The 13,864-nt window shown below is 46.6% G+C and overlaps 1 non-coding gene across 1 annotated transcript; it reads left to right on the top strand.

Annotated features, from left to right (window-relative positions):
* The first annotated feature begins 13,233 nt into the window (after positions 1–13,233).
* Positions 13,234–13,305, top strand: trnae-cuc. Its single transcript has one exon. It is a non-coding gene; the product is annotated as a tRNA-Glu (tRNA).
* The last annotated feature ends 559 nt before the right edge of the window (positions 13,306–13,864 follow it).

Here is a 13,864-nt window from a genome sequence, read left to right as displayed (position 1 = left end):
GCTGAGTCATAGTCACTTTGCTCAGGCATATGTATCTCGAAAATATCTTCCAATCCTTCACTTCCATGATGGAGAAAACAGAAGAACCGCCATTTTCCTTTTGTCTTCTGTGATTGTGAAACCTGGCACTGCATCTTCAAACTATCACAGCCAATTCTGCAAATGAGGGAATGCAGATGATGGTCCCGAATGCACATCAAAACAAGATAGATTGGGAATAGGCAATGATCATCAATGCAGTGATCATGTGTGATCAACAATCCAGGATCTTATTCTTTTCAAAAATAAGTTTCCCTGTAATGATCTTCTCTTTTTATTGGATGGTATTTTTGAGGTTAGTGTGCGTGTAGACATCGTGCAGGCCTTCCTCTTGCTAATTCAGAACTGGAGTGCCTCATGTGTGTCTAACAACAGGCTGCAACCTCAGCGTGTTCCCTCAATCTCCAGCTTAAAATGCTGCCTGCAGAAAGTTGCGAAGAAACAATAAGATTCAGTAAGAAGCATTCAGAATCACAACTGCACATACTGTTAAAGCATGGATTCATTTATTCTCCTTCTAGACTCCCTCTGCTGGTATATGGGTGTGTTAACCTTATGTGGAAAAAAAATGCACAATGCAACTTTCAATACACAACAGTGAGATAATTTTTAAAAACTTGCAAAAGTTGGAAATGTAGACCTTGCCCAGGGGTGACTGAAATGAAAAGCAGTTTAAATGTTTCAGGTAAAACCCTTTATTGGGAGTTTTCTGGACTGACAATGCCATTTCTGATTATTAGACTCATTTGAAATGTCAAACATTTTCATGCTTCCAAATTCTGACTGACCTGTCACAAATTGAACATAGAACATACAGTGCAGAAGGAGGCCATTCGGCCCATCGAGTCTTCTCCGACCCACTGAAGCCCTCACTTCCAACCTATCCCCGTAACCCAATAACCCCTCCTAACCTTTTTGGACACTAAGGGGCAATTTAGCATGGCCAATCCACCTAACCTGCACGTCTTTGGACAGTGGGAGGTAACCGGAGCACCCGGAGGAAATCCATGCAGACATGGGGAGAACGTGGAGACTCTGCACAGACAGTAACCCAGCAGGGAATCAAACCTGGGACCCTGGGGCTGTGATGCCACAGTGCTAGCCACTTGTGCTACCGTGCAAATTCTGTTTTTAATTGCAAAACGGCTGGCCAATTGCAGAAAGATGCCTTAGAGACGATTGACTCAAAAGTCACTGAGCAGTTAGCACATGATTTTTATCCAAACATTTTATTATTTATTATAGAGGGTGAGAGTAACAGCCAAGATTACTGTTTTTAACCAGCATTTCAAAAATTATACAGAAATAACAACAGTGACTTCAAAGCATCTTGACCATATCCTTAGGGTGCAAAAGAAGGTTTACATAGATTACATAGAATTTACAGTGCAGAAGGAGGCCATTCGGCCCATCGAGTCTGCACCGGCTCTTGGAAAGAGCACCCTACCCCCTATCCAAGGTCAACACCTCCACCCTATCCCCATTACCCAGTAACCCCACCCAACACTAAGGGCAATTTTGGATACTAAGGGCAATTTATCATGGCCAATCACCTAACCCGCACATCTTTGGACTGTGGGAGGAAACCGGAGCACCCGGAGGAAACCCACGCACACACGGGGAGGATGTGCAGACTCCGCACAGACAGTGACCCAAGCCGGAATCGATCCTGGGACCCTGGAGCTGTGAAGCGATTGTGCTATCCACAATGCTACCGTGCTGCCCCAAAGGTCTCCTTGTCTTTCACGGCAAACATAATATTAATCTCTTTGCAATAGAATTCACTATAATAAAATACCATCTTAATGGATTGAACAAACAACAACATTTTAGGAAGCAAACATTATTTATTAATAATATTTATAATATTCCTAACTTTCAAAGTCAGACTTTAGAAAAATACAGTTGAAAATTCATTTCATATTTTGGTGTCTGTTATTTTCATAAACCAAATATAAATGCTGCTTTTAATAGTTATTTGTGAAACTTCACTGGTGTGAAATATGATTAAATATGTCACACATTAAACTGTTTTGACAATTTTCTCTCATCATGTGTTTTATGATTTGTTTCATGTTTAACCTTATTTCAAATGCTTTATTCTGCTGCGTCTTAGAAATGCAAGGGTGTAAGGGTGTAAATGTAAGGGTGGCAACTTAGAGAAATTCACCCAGAATATGAAAAAAAGGTGAGAATAAGCTGAAGGCTGAACTGTATGGAGACTCTGGTTGCCAGATGGGGTGGGGGATGGAACCATCAATTCAGCGAACACGTGTAGTTGGATCTGAACAGAGGCTTTAATACACTTACAACAGAGCCAGCCTATTCATCGTTGAACTCCAGATGAACTGCAGGCTGGCTCTAAGGCACTGATCTTTATACATCGGTCCCAGGGGGAGGAGTCCTGGGCGGAGCCAAGGGAGGAGCCCAGTACAAACTCACGCGTACTCCCAGAGAGACTCCCCCTGGTGGTCGGATAGTGTAATTGCACTTACAATGGTGGATTGTGAACAGATATACACGGAGTTATATTGGCAACTATATACATTGATCTTACAACAGGTAGATAACGAACATATATACATGGAGTGATATTGGCAACTATATATAGTGTGAATCACATTCACCACAGTGGGGATCTTATTATAGGGGCAAGGTCTGATAAAGACTGGATTTATTCTGAGAAAATCCTGACAATTTATTCAGGATAGCACACATTGAGGTAAATAGTAAAATCAAAGTCACCATAGTTGCAGATGACCATTGGCTGCTTTCCCCTTTGAGGGGAAGAGCTGACTAGTGGTGATTTAACCTGAGGATCATCAGACCTCAGGCAAGGTTGAAAAGGCAGAGCCTCCATAAACAACTTCAGCTGGTTTAGGGCTTGAACCCACACTGTTGGCCTCATTCTGCATCACAAACCAGCTATCCAGCCAACTGAGCTAAACTGGCCAGAGAGTCGCAGTGGAGATGTGGCTGCAGGATGACAAGGATTGGGTTCTGAATATTGAGGGGTGTATGACACTGAACAATAATAGGAAGCAAGAAGGTTGAGGGGGTAACGTGGTTAATCAAGGATGGCTTTGGTGCAATAGTTAGAGATTACCTTCTTTCAGGAGATCAGAATGTGGGATCAGTTTGGGTGGAGATGAGGAATAGTAGGGGAAAAAGTCACGTGTGGGAGTGGTCAGCAGGCCCCCTAACTGTGACCACATTGTAAGACAAAAGGACAGCAATAACCATGGCTGATTTTAATCTACATATGAATTGGAAAAATCAGATTGGTTGTAGTATCCTGGATGAGTAGACATAGCATTCAAGATGGTTTGTTAGAGCAGCACATTCCAGAATCAATCAGCGAGCAGGTTATATTAGATTTGGTATTGTGTTATGTGACAGGATTAATTAATGACCTTAGAGTAAAAGCACCATAGGTAGCAGCAACCAAAATATAATTGCATTTTACATCCAGTTTGAAAGGAAGAAGAGTGGATCGAAGACTAGTATTTTAAACTTAAATAACAATGTGGGCATGAAAGCTGAGCTATCTGAGGCGATCTGGATATAAGGCTAGAGGATAGATCAATAGAGAAGAAGTGGAGGATTTCTAAGGGGATATTTCAGAATACTCAAATAAGTATATTCCTGATATAAAGAGAAAGTCTGGGAGGAGGACTCACTATCTGTGAATTTCCTAAAGGAGTTAAGGAATGCATGAAACTTAAGGAAAAAACATAATTGCACAAAGATTTAAAAACATTTTTTTAGAGTACCCAATTATTTTTTCCAATTAAGGGGCAATTTAACGTGGCCAATCCACCTAACCTGCACATCTTTGGGTTGTGGGGGCGAAACCCACACAGACACGGGGAGAATGTGCAAACTCCTCACAGACAGTGACCCAGGGCCGGGATTCAAACCCAGGTCCTCAGCGCCGTAGGCAGCAATGCTAACCACTGTGACACCGTGCTGCCTTAATAATTGCACAAAGATGAGTGGCAGGCCAGATGATTGGTCAGAGCATAATGAATGGCTGAAAATAACTAAAAGATTCATCAGGAGAAAGAAATTAGAGTATGAGAGGAAGCTAGCTGGATATGTAAAAATAAATAGCAAGTGTTTCTACAGGTATTTAAAAAGTAAAAGGGTAAAGAAACACTAAAAACATCTTCCCCTTATCTCCCCCGATCAGCATTCCACAAGGACCACCATTCGCTCCGTGATACCATGATGCACTTCTCCATCTCCCCAACCTTTCAACCACTTCCCACAGCACCTTTCCATACAATTACTGAAGGTGCAACACATATTCCTTTACCTCCTCCCTCCTGACTGTCTGAGGCCCCAAACACTTCTTTCAGGAGACACTTGCAACTCCTTCAATTTGGTATACTATATTCGCTGTTCCCAATGCCATCTACTCTACATTGGGGAGACTAAATGCAGACTGGGTGACCATTTTGCGGAAACCTTCCTTCCATCCGCAAGCATGATCCTGACCTTCTGGCTGCTTGCCATATCAAAGCAGCGACTTGCTGTCATGCCCACGTGTTTTTCCTCAGCCTACTGCAATGCCCCAGGAAAGCCCAACGTAAACTGGAAGAATCTTCCGATTCGGCACGTTACTGCCCTCAGGACTCAACGTTGAGTTCAGCAACTTCAGACTGAACTTTCCCCTCCATCTTGACTCTCCCCTTTTGTTGTCTGTTGTTTGGTTCCACTGGCTTGTCCCAACACAACCCTTCCTCCCTCACATGGCCACCCCCACTTGCTGTTCAGTTTTGCTCCCACTGAGCACTGACCTCCGCTCTACTATTAACACATTCTTCTATCCCACCTTTGTCACTATTAACACTCTTCAGTCCCTAATGGCACTATTAACAGCTCCTTTGTCACATGAGTTAAACAGCTGGCTTGTGATGCAGAGCAAGGCCAGCAGCGCAAGTTCAATTCCTGTACCAGCCTCCCCAAACAGGCGCCGGATTGTGGAGACTAGGAGCTATTCACAGTAACTTCATTGAAGCCTACTTGTGACAATAAGTGATTATTATTATTAATAGTAACAAAATGGCAGATCAACTGAACAAAGGTTTTGCTTTTAGTATAGAAGATAGAAAAACATTCCATTAATATTTGTAAATCAGGAGGTGGAGGGAGGAGAGGAACTTGGTGAAATTGCACTCACTAAGAAAGTGATGCTGAGTAAACTGATGGAGCTGTCGGCTGACAAATCTCTTGGTCCTGATGAACTTCATCCTAGGGTCTTAAAAGTGGTGGCCAATAAGGAAGTAGATGCGTTGAAGTTAATTTTCTAAAATTCACTAAATTCTTGAGAGGTTCCATCAAGCTGGAACGTAGCAAATATAACTCCTTTATTCAAGAAGGGATAGAGGAAGAAAACAGGAAACTGTGGGCCAGTCAACATCATTGAGAAGGTGTTAGAATCAACCATTAAGGAGGTTAAAGCTGAGAAACGCAATGTAATTGGGAAAAGTCAGCATGGTTTTGTGACAGGGAAATCATGGGCTGGATTCTCCGATGTGGAGACTATGTCCTGACGCCAGTGTGGGAATGATGGCGTTTTATGACCGTAAAATTGGCGCAAAATGGCCGCCGATCCTCCATCTGGTGGGGGGCTAGCAGACACACAGCGTAGAACCCCCCCCCCGTCTCTAGCGGCCGATACAGCTGGAGAATTACCTGGTTCGTGGTCTTTCATGCGCACAGTAGCGGTCTGCAGCAGCCGCGCTGTGCAACATGGCGCCGGCCGCAAATGGACCCAGCCTTCCAAATAGTGCCCCCCACCCTTTGGCCAGGCTCGCCATCCCCGGACCACCCCACCAGTGCCGCCAGCCCCTGCCAAAGCCCCCCTGCCCATGGATCTGCTCTCCCCCAACTGTGATGATGCTAGACTCAGTCCGCAGCCGCCACACCGAGTTCCTGAAATAAATAGCATGAGAGACCTACGCCGTCGGGAATTCGGCTGGTCGGGGGCGGAGCATCGGGGGGAAGGCCTCAGGTAACATCCTGAGGCCGTCCATACGGCATGCAGCGTAGTCCTAGAGTACGCTGTTTTGGAGAGGGCGGAGCATCGTAAAAGCGGCGCCGCCCCGATTTCGGCACCAACGTGGATTCACTAGCCAATCAGCGAACGCAATTTCGCCGTCAGATACTGGAGAATCCCATTCCCTGTTTCACCAATTTATTGGAGTTCTGAGAAGGAGTACCATGCCCAGTGAATAAAGGGGAGCCTGTATATGTACTTGGATCTTCAGAAGGGATTTGACAATGTGCCACATCCATGATAGGCAGAACAATATGTTGTGAAGGGGACATACGGTGATTGCAGATGGAGGTTGAGTGAGTGAGTAAAAATCTAGCAGAGGGAGTATACTGTGGGAAAATGATGTTGTTCACTTTGGCAGGAAGAATAAACAAGCAAAGTATTACATAAACAGAATTCTGAGCTACAGAGGGATCTAGCTTTCTCGTGCGTGAGTCACAAAAGGTTAGTTTGCAGGTACAGCCCCAGTAATTAAGGCTAATGGAATTATCCTTGACCACCAGAGTAATTGATTTGATTTATTATTGTCATCTGTATAAGTATACAGTGAAAAGTATTGTTTCTTGCATGCTGCACAGACAACGCATACCGTACATAGGGAAGGAGAGACTGCAGAATATAATGTTACAGTTATAGCAAGGTGTAGAGAAAAGATCAACTTAATACGAGGTAGGTCCATTCAAAAGTCTGATGGGAGTAGGGAAGAAGCTGTTCTTGAGTTGGTTGGTACGTGACCTCAAACTTTGGTATCTTTTCCCTGACGGAAGAAGGTGGAAGAGAGTATGTCCGGGGTGCGTGGGGTCCTTAATTATGCTGGTTGCCTTTCCGAGGCAGCGGGAATTGTAGACAGAGCCGATGGATGGGAGGCTGGTTTGCGTGATGGGTTGGGCTACATTCACAACCTTTTGTAATTTCCTGCGGTCTTGGGTAGAGCAGGATCCATACCAAGCTATGATACAACCAGAAAGAATGCTTTCCATAGTGCATCTGTAAAAGTTGGTGAGAGTTGTAGGTGACATGCCAAATTTCCTTAGTATTCTGAAAAAGTAGAGTCGTTGGTGGGCTTTCTTAACTATAGTGTCGGCATGGGGGGACCATGACAGGCTGTTGGTGATCTGGACACCTAAAAACTTGAAGCTCTTGACCCTTTCTACTTTGTTCCCACTACGCTTCCTGAAGTCGATGACAACCTCCTTCATTTTGTTGACATTGAGGGAGAGATTATTGTCGGCGCACCAGATTCTCTATTTCATTCCTGTACTCTGTCTCGTCACTGTTTGAAATCCGACCCACTACTGTGGTGTCATCAGCAAATTTGACAATCGAGTTGGAGGGGAATTTGGCCACACAGTCATAGGTGTACAAGGAGTGTAGTAGGGGGCTGAGACCACAGCCTTGTGGGGGACCGGTGTTGAGGACGATTGTGGAGGAGGTGTTGTTGCTTATCCTTAATGGTTGTGGCCCGTTGGTTAGAAAGTGCAGGATCCAGTCACAGAGGGAGGAGCCGAGGCCAAGGCCACAGAGTTTGGAGATGAGTTTCATAGGAATGATGGTGTTGAAGGCTGAGCTGTAGTCGATAAATAGGAGTCTGACATAGGTGTCTTTGTTATCCAGGTGTTCCAGTGTTGAGTGCAGGGCCAGGGAGATGGTGTTTGCTGTGGACCTGTTGCAGCAGTAGGCGAACTGTAGTGGATCAAGGTAATCTGGGAGGCTGGAGTTAATTCGTGCCATGACTAACCTTTCGAAGCACTTCATGATGATCGATGTCAGAGCCACTGGACAATAGTCATTAAGGCACGCTGCTTGGATTTTGTTTGGTACAGGGATGAAGGTCGTCTGCTTTAAGCAGATAGGGACCTCAGATTGTTGTAAAGAGAGGTTGAAGATGTCTGCGAATACCCCCGCCAGCTGCTCTGCACAAGACCTGAGAGCTCGTCCGGGTACCCCATCCGGGCCAGTGGCTTTCCGAGGGTTGACGTTCGAGAAGGCTGCTCTGACATCTGCAATGGTGATATCAATACAAGTTGATCCGAGGCTTCTGGGGTGGAGGGCTTGCTCTCACTGACCTCTTGTTCAAAGCGTGCATAGAATGCGTTGAGCTCATCAGGGAGGGGTGCGTTTGAGCCGGTGATTTTACATGCCTTCATCTTGTAGCCCGTTATGTCTTGCAGACCTTGCCATAGGCGGCGGGGTCCGTGTGGCTAGCCTGGGACTCGAGCTTGGTCCAGTACTGTCTTTTGGCATCTTTTATGGATCTCCTTAGATCATATCTGGCTTTCTTGTATAGGTCAGGGTCGCCTGTCTTGAATGCCTCAGACCTAGACTTCAGCAAGCAGTGGATATCCCTGTTCATCCAGGGTTTCCAATTGGAAACATGCGGATTTGTTTCTTTGGCACAGAGTCTTCTACATACTTACTAATGAAGTCAGTTACTGTAGTGGCATACTCGTTCAGGTTGATCGCAGAACATAGAATCATAGAATTTACAGTGCTGAAGGAGGCCATTCGGCCCATCGAGTCTGCACTGGCCCTTGGAAAGAGCACCCTACCCCACCCTTCCCAACCCTATCCCCATAACCCAGTAACCCCACTTAACCTTTTTGGACACGAAAGGAAATTTAGCATGGCCAATCCACCTAACCTGCACATCGTTGGACTGTGAGAGGAAATCGGAGCACCCGGAGGAAACCCACACACACACGGGGAGAACGTGCAGACTCCGCACAGACAGTGACCCAATCCGGGAATCGAACCTGGGACCCTGGAGCTGTGAAGCAACTGTGCTAACCACTATGCTACCGTGCTGCCCTAAGGGAATTCAGTGATGATAATGCTATTGAATATATATATTTTTCAATTTAGAGTACCCAATTCATTTTTTCCAATTCAGGCGCAATTTAGTGTGGCCAATCCACCTAGCCTGCACATGCAAACACGGGGAGAATGTGCAAATTCCACACGGACAGTGACCCAGAGCCAGGATCAAACCTGGGACCTCGGCACCGAGAGGCAGCAGGGCTACCCCACAGCGCCACTGTGCTGCCACTATGCCATTGTTTAAGGAGAGATGGTTGAATTATCTCTTGTCAGAGATGGTCATTCCCTTGCACTTGTGTGGCATGAACGTTACTTGCCACTTATCAGTCCAAGTCTGAATATTGTCCATGTCCTACTGCGTATGGATATGGACTGGTATCTGAGGATCGCAAATAGTGCTGAACATTGTGTAATCATCCATAAAGATTCCCATTTCTGACCTTATTAGTAATGAAACAGTTGAAGGTGGTTGTGACTGGATGCTACCCTGAGGGACTCCTGGAGCGATGTTCTGCGACTGAGATGATTGATCTCCAACAATCATCTTCCTTTGTGCCAGATATGGGGAGAGTTTTCGGCCTGATTCACATTGACTTCAGTTTTGCTAGGGCTCCTTGATGCCACACTTGGCCAAATACTGCCTTGATGTCACAGTCACTCTCACCTCACCTCTTGAGTTCAGCTCTTACGTCCATGTTTGGACCAAGGCTGTAATGAGGTCAGGAGCTGAGTGACCTTCCATCGCTATGCTGATGATTGAGAGTAGAGAGGCGGCACTAATATACTGGATCTGTCCCGCTTTTTGTGGACAGGACATATGGGCAATTTTCCACATTACTAGGTAGATGCCAGCCTGTTATCTGCACTGCATGAAAGGAGTAGAAAGAGTAATATCATGTTCTGGAGCATAAGTCCTCAGTGCTGATGCTGGAATGTTGCAGTATCCAGTGCCTTCAGTCTTGATACCACTGGAGTGAATCAATATGGCTGAAGATTGGCGTCGATAATGCTCAGGAAGAGGCCACAGTGATCATCCACTCAGACTTCTGGCTGAAGATGTGCAAATGTTTCAGTCTTGATTTTTGCACATGCTGGGAGTGAAAAGTATGTTTAAATTCATCCCTAAAGAATAGAACAATACCACATTTAATGGATCACTGGGCTGCAATTGCAATTGACACAGGATGTATTTATGTTGCACTTATGTTGTATTTATGTTCAGAAAAATTTATCTTTGCAACAGGAACGGGGAAACTAATTGCATCGAATCTATGACGGAACAGGTGGTACATGTCCTGGGACAAGGATAGGCTTAAAAAGCTAAATTACCTTTCCCCAGTCTTTGATTTCCTAAATGCTTACAAGGTAGAGATAACTTTAATGCAAGCTGAAACCCACTGGATTAGGTGGAATGCTAATTTCGCAGCACGCACAGTGTTGGCACGTTTAACCCATCCCACCTGTTGGGATGGGATTGTTGACAGGATTGGGGCAATGTTGGTTTTAAATCCTGTCTAATTTTACTCTCCATTGACACCAATGCACAATATTGTTGGCGTTGGTGTAAAATCAGCGATCTAATGGCTTTCCTATGCTGCAAGTTAGGTGTCCAAATTGCTCACCGAGAGACTGACAGAATGATAAAGTGGGGGTAGCTGTTCCTGCCCAGTTTCATATTGGATAATTCAGCTTGTTGCAGAGAGAGTTTGTTTGTACATCAAATTAAACTAAAGTGAACACTGTAAATATTTCTGTTAAGTCAATAGAAATTAAAAATGCAAAAACATTTTCTGTCCAGACTGTCTGTATTCTTTCCGGTTAATTAAATTTTTCTGGATGCATTATTCTTACAGCGAGACCAGTTTGTTTATTTGTTTGCAGTGCAAATATAACCCTGTCATCTGTGGTATATCATATGCAGCTTGTATTGTTTCGATTATCTGAGAACCTGCACACTTTTAAAAAAAAGATCTAGGATTTCCTATGCAACCGTTCTCACAAATGCGTATAAGAAGGACGCCACATTTTGGATGCAAGTGATTTACATACACAAGTGCAACATGTCTAAATTTCCTCAGTGTTTTCACGAGTGTCTATCAATCCAATCCAAACACAATCAGGGCCATAATGTGGAACACCTTCCTCGCAATCTAGATCTGTGGGCGCGATTCTCCCAAAACGGGAGAAATCGTAAGGCTGGCGTCAAACCTGGGCGGGTTTGACGCCAGCGCGCCCCTTCCCGACCGGGAACCGATTCTGGTCCCCGGTCGGGGCTAACAGCCCGACGCCGCAAGCTCCGGCATCACGGGCTTAACGAATTTCGTTAAGCCCGTTTGCCGGAGTTAGCGCCGGCTGACGCGTCATATGACGTCAGCCACGCATGCGCGGATTGGAAGACTCCAACCCGCGCATGCGTGGATGACATCATCGCGTATTTGCGCGAAACCCGCGCATGCGCGGGCCGGGATGCCCCTCAGCCGCCCCGCGAATGGATACTGCGGGGCGGCGGAAGGACAAATAGTGCGCGGGCATCGGGCCCGCTGCCCGCGATCGGGGCCCGCTGCCCGCGATCGGTGCCCACCGATCACGGGCCCATGGCACCCTTGGCACGGCCGTGGTACTGCCGTGCCAATCGGTGCCATGGTTATAAAAAGCGAGTTGTTCCCGCCGTTTTTACGAACGGCCAGACCAGGGGCGAAATTCTCCGACCCCCACGACGGGTCGGAGAATAGCGGGAGGGCCTTCCCGACATTTTTCCCGCCCTCCCGCTATTCTCCCCCCCCCCCAACTCCCGACACGAATCGTTGCCACCGTTTTTTTACGGCCGGCAGCGATTCACAGCTGATAGATGGGCCGAAGTCCCAGCCCTTTACGCTGTTTTTACGAACGGCAAACAGACCTGGTCTGGCCGTTCGTAAAAATGGCGGGAACAACTCGCTTTTTATAACCATGGCACCGATTGGCACGGCAGTACCACGGCCGTGCCAAGGGTGCCATGGGCCCACGATCGGTGGGCACCGATCGCGGGCAGCGGGCCCGATGCCCGCGCACTATTTGTCCTTCCGCCGCCCCGCAGTATCCATTCGCGGGGCGGCTGAGGGGCATCCCGGCCCGCGCATGCGCGGGTTTCGCGCAAATACGCGATGACGTCATCCGCGCATGCGCGGGTTAGAGTCTTCCAATCCGCGCATGCGCGGCTGACGTCATATGACGCGTCAGCCGGCGCTAACTCCGGCAAGCGGGCTTAACGAAATTCGTTAAGCCCGTGATGCCGGAGCTTGCGGCGTCGGGCTGCTAGCCCCGACCGGGGACCAGAATCGGTTCCCGGTCGGGAAGGGGCGCGCTGGCGTCAAACCCACCCGAGTTTGACGCCAGCCTTACGATTTCTCCCGTTTTGGGAGAATCGCGCCCCAGGTCTGTTTGCCGTTCGTAAAAACAGCATAAAGGGCTGGGACTTCGGCCCATCGAACAGCTGTGAATCGCTGCCGGCCGTAAAAAAAACGGCGGCAGCGATTCGTGTCGGGAGTTGGGCGGGGGGGGGGGGGGGTAGAATAGCGGGAGGGCGGGAAAAATGTTGGGAAGGCCCTCCCGCTATTCTCCGACCCGTCGTGGGGGTCGGAGAATTTCGCCCTGTGTGTTTTGCATTTTCACTTCTCCAGCGACTGCCCTCAAGTTGTTACTAGATTTTCAGACTTACAGGCAATGTATCTTTTTTCAAAATTCTAAATGGAAGAAAATGCATTTTAATCCAATGTTTTGAGCCTGAAGGAGAAACCTGAAGGTGTAGACTGGGAGTAAATAATGTCAGCTTCTCAATGTGCATTATTACACGCTTATTCTTTGAACTTGAGCAGCTTTTTGAATAGTTTAACTGTGACAAAGGTGGAGGAATGCAAGAACTGATAGAAAGTTACTGATTCAAATGTATAACTACATGATACTGTAATACATCCGAGGAAACAAATGACCTTCTGACTCACAAAAACAGAGCTGAATAATATAGTATATATTCGAGTTAGAATTGAGGTGAAGTAATATCACGAAGATTGCATTGTGATGTAATATAAAGCAATGACCATAGAAAGTAGACATATTAGCTTCATGTTATTCATTTGAATAGTCAGGGAGGGGGAAACATTTTGAGAATGCTTATTCAATTTTGAAGAGTTATGGGGAAGAGGAAATCTTTATCAGCTTTTGAATATCACCCTAGGACAACAGAGATTCTCTACAGTATTGCACTTCCTCCTATCACACATCTGTAAGTGTTGGTGATAATAGCAAATGCATGTTTAACAACTTTTGCACCAACCTCCCTTGTGGTCCAGTGGTTAGGATTCGGCGCTCTCACCGCCGCGGCCCGGGTTCGATTCCCGGTCAGGGAATGAAAGTTTATTCTCAGGGGCTGGTTTAGCACACTGGGCTAAATCGCTGGCTTTTAAAGCAGACCAAGGCAGGCCAGCAGTGCGGGTTCAATTCCCGTACCAGCCTCCCCGAACAGGCGCCGGAATGGGGCGACTAGGGGCTTTTCACAGTAACTTCATTGAAGCCTACTCGTGACAATAAGCGATTTTCATTTCATTTCATTTCATGATGTTCCTCCTTCTATTTCTTTCATACGGGTGTTAAACCATTTAATATCAACGGATAATAATGTTTGCCAACTCTTGCAGGCGGGATTTTCTGTTCCACCAACAGCGTACCGCTGGCCACAGGTTTCCCGGCGGCGTGTAGCGGCTACAATGGGAAATCCCATTGGCTAGCGGTGGGAACGGAGACTCCCATGCCAATGACGGTATGCCAGCAAGAAACACACAGCGAGGGAGGCAGAAAATTCACTCCCTTGCCCCCCCCCCCCCCCTTGCCTGACCAAGCAACCTTGCTCCTCTTCTTCAACACCTTCGATAATTTCCAGATATAACAATCAAAAGTAGGGACATTGGA

The sequence above is a fragment of the Scyliorhinus canicula genome, chromosome 6 (assembly GCF_902713615.1).
Source record: "Scyliorhinus canicula chromosome 6, sScyCan1.1, whole genome shotgun sequence".
Taxonomy (NCBI): domain Eukaryota; kingdom Metazoa; phylum Chordata; class Chondrichthyes; order Carcharhiniformes; family Scyliorhinidae; genus Scyliorhinus; species Scyliorhinus canicula.
This window is presented reverse-complemented; position numbering and strand designations above follow the sequence as displayed.